This window comes from Contarinia nasturtii, unplaced genomic scaffold (genome assembly GCF_009176525.2).
Source record: "Contarinia nasturtii isolate CC-2019 unplaced genomic scaffold, AAFC_CNas_1.1 Cnas_scaffold_837, whole genome shotgun sequence".
In the NCBI taxonomy this organism is placed as follows: domain Eukaryota; kingdom Metazoa; phylum Arthropoda; class Insecta; order Diptera; family Cecidomyiidae; genus Contarinia; species Contarinia nasturtii.
In genome coordinates, this window is record NW_022198184.1 from 1,999 (window position 1) to 5,581 (window position 3,583).

Sequence of the window (3,583 nt, forward strand, 5' to 3'; positions counted from 1 at the left end):
AATTTATCGACGGTAAAGCTGAGAATTGAGAAATATTTGAAAGAAAATAGATGAATAAATGAAATCTTTTTATAAAAATTATTATTTATCTCTTTCAAAACTGCTTGATGCAAGAATTTAATCATATTGTATTTATTTAAAATATATTCAATAAACCACCAAAAAAAAACTTCTGTGCATTTTGAAAATAAACCAATACAAAAAAATTTAACATTTCGACACAACAAATATCACATTTGATATTTTCTATAGTACTTTAAAACCAATTTAATCAGAGAAGCACTAGAAGTCACTCCATTTAAATTTATTCAAATTAAAATCATTAAATTAAATATTTTGAAAATATTTCAATATTTTTCATTTTTCTTCTGATAAAATGTAAGTGTCTTTGTCGATTTATAAGCGCCATCTATTGAGAGTTTGTACCATTTTTAGTTAAGCTCTGATGTCAAGTTTTTAATCGTACGTTTCACGTCGCTCCCCTGAGCCGAATGTCTCTGAAAAAAGGCTCTTTAAAAACAATAAACAATTTCAAAGTCAATATAAACCTTGATTATGAGTGAATTATTACCAAATAAAATATATATTGCTGTTTGAATTCTTTATCTTCCTCTTAGCTGTTGTCTCTAACATTTGTAAATTTCTTCACTTGTAATTTCTTCAACTTAAATATTCCTTTTTCATGTTAGGAGTTCGTTTCATTATTAGTTTAAATGTATTGCTACTAATAAACAAACTAATATGAATACGTTTAATGTTTTAGATCGGACCACTGAAAAAAAAAAACAATTTCAATTACTTTTGTGTTTTAGAAATTAGTGAAAATTGAAAATAAAAAAATTATAGAATTGTAGAATGGGAAACTTGGGATGTGCCAAAATTAATCGTCTGCTAGGACGAATACGTGGGACAAATTCACCAGGTGGGGCAATGTCACACCACCATTTTCTCGAAAACGGCTGCATCAAATGAAAAATGGTCTTTTGGTGCGCTGTTGTCAGCTATGACTTCGGTATTATGGTTGAAGTGTGACTTGTTTATGCAGCGGAGAGCAATTTTGTGCGCTCTTACGAAAATATTCTTTCCGAATCAGCTGTTACAGTTTACCCCCCCCCCCTGTGAAGGGTTTTTCACGAAAAAATGGAAGACCTTTTTTTTTTAGCTCATCAATGTAGAAAACTGAGGAGAATTCTTTCAATTTGCTAGGGTTTTTGGTTCCGAGAGATATTTTTCCGATTTGCTAGGGTTTTTCGCGGAGAAAATTCTTTCGATTTGCTGATTTTTGCCTCAAAAATTGACTTCCAAAAAAAAAAAAAAACGAAAATTTGTCTGATTTGCTAGAGAAGTTTTTGTTTTTGAAAAATAACCCCCCCTTCCCCCTGTAAAATGTAGCTCGCACATTACTGGCGTAATTCCTGGGGGTATTTAAGCATTGATTTCGAAAAACTTCATATCGCATATATATATATAAAATCAAACTGTAGATTTTTGTTATAAATTAAATTAAAGATCTAATGAGGATTGTGTATAACAAAAAATACTTCTCTTTATTACCTGTCAATGATGCTTCACTTTTTGAATTGATTAGTTTCTGATTTGTCAAGTCATCGGTAGATACAATGAAAACGCGTGCATTTTTCGATCGGGTTAAATGTGTATAATGTCCAACTGTTGCTTCGCATTTCATTGTGAATGATTTTCTGTTGGCAAAAAAGTGTTTTTCAACCTTTAGACGTATCGGCAAAATTCGATAGAATAATATAAATTCGCCAATGTGCACTGCTGTTTCTTGTTGTGGTCGAAGGAACTCAATTGGTACCTATATATTAATAGGAGACAAAATGTGATAAAATTATTTTAACCGAAATATATTTCATTTCGTAAAGTAACTTAATCCTATAATGCATATTTCTGCCTTTAGGAGGAGTTTATTAATACGAGAAAATATTGTTACACAAAAATGACAAATATTACACAAAGTATCTATATTGGTAATCTGTGTAAAATGCAACTCAAATAAAAAACTTCTGAAGAGGTGAAGAGCGGAGTGACGAAACCAAAATGTGAAACACAAAATTTCTGATATCAATTTTGTGACGAAAATAAATGATAGATAATTTCTCTGTGTACTGTGATTAAAAACTTAAAATACATTTGTATATTCGGAACGTGGCAAAATTGATAGCCGAAATTTTGTGTTTCACATTTTGGTTTCGTCACTCCGCTCTTCACCTCGTCAGAAGTTTTTTATTTGATATCAGTAATTATGTAAGAGTAATTTTCCAAATTAAAGATTCAAAACATCTCCACACAATAATAATTAAGTAGTTGAGTTTGAATAATTTTGATATACAATTAAAATATGGACTTTTAGGTTATTTTTGGCTTCAAATGTCATAAATTATGGCTCATAATGGGAACGGCCGATTTTTAGTGGTGTATATACCACAACACTTTTTTTATCTTTGAATGGGGCATAAATCGATGAAATTTACATGTCAAAGGCCATATCTTGAACACAAAAATTTTCTGACATATAAGCTATGCGGCGTTTTTAAGCTTTAACTTGGGCCTAAAATCGGTGAAATTTTCAATGCATCAAGTTTGACTAGTTTTCGAGATTATGTACGTCATGTGTCCGGCCAATCGGTAAATTTGTAGTTTTTGGCCAATTTGGCCATCCCACATTGAAATTTTTTAACCAAAAATGATACCATTCGATAGCTTCAAGACCTTTCCAACGATATGCATATGTCCGGGTTGTGCCACATGCAGGCGGTGACAAAATACACAGTTACATATTTAAAAAAATTTAAAAAAAAATATTTTTTCAATTTTTGATGTAAATAAATCAACAATCGTAACTCATGTCCAGTTAAAAATAAAAATCATCAGGAAGCAACCAATATGATTTAACAAGCCACTTATCGAGATGAAAAACAAAGTCAGCAAAGCTCATCGGATTAAAAATAAGGTCAACACAATTGAATCAGTAGAAAATTTTAAACAATTAAGAAGAGAATATAAACACAGTGCACGGTCAGCACTCAAGGATTACAGAATTGAGATGGAGAATCTGATAGACGATGATCCAAAGAAGTTTTTCAGACATGTGAATAACATAAAAGGGAAAAGTGATGATCTGCCGCATGAGATGTCTTATATGGATATGAGGGCAGATGACCAGTCTACAATCGCTGGTTTCTTTGCAAAGCACTTTGCCTCAGCCTACAGCTCTTTGATGGGAGATCTACGATATGACAACACGGAGATTGAAAATATTCGCGACATTTGTGCTGAAATATCACCGATTGAAATAACTGAAGAGCTTGTTGGACAACAAATTGACATGCTTCCGGATGATCTTGTCTGTGGTCCTGATGAAATTCCAAACAAATTTATCAAGCATTGTTTGGTTTCATTGCAGGTGCCAATCTCAACACTGTTAAAGAATCACTTGAAACTGCCTCTGTCCCGCAGATATGGAGAACGTCATTTGTCATTTGACCAGTCTACAAAAACGGCGATAGAAACAACGTTCAAAATTACCGGGGTGTTGCTTTACAGTGTATTTTGTCAAAAA

At 32.1% G+C, this 3,583-nt stretch overlaps 1 long non-coding RNA gene across 1 annotated transcript; it reads right to left on the reverse strand.

The window, feature by feature from the left end:
- Window positions 1-371: 371 nt before the first annotated feature.
- On the reverse strand, window positions 372-1,815 carry LOC116342253. The gene is made up of 3 exons (XR_004201237.1): window positions 1,555-1,815; window positions 572-772; window positions 372-510 (listed from the first exon to the last, which is right to left on the reverse strand). It is a non-coding gene; the product is annotated as an uncharacterized LOC116342253 (long non-coding RNA).
- Window positions 1,816-3,583: the final 1,768 nt, after the last annotated feature.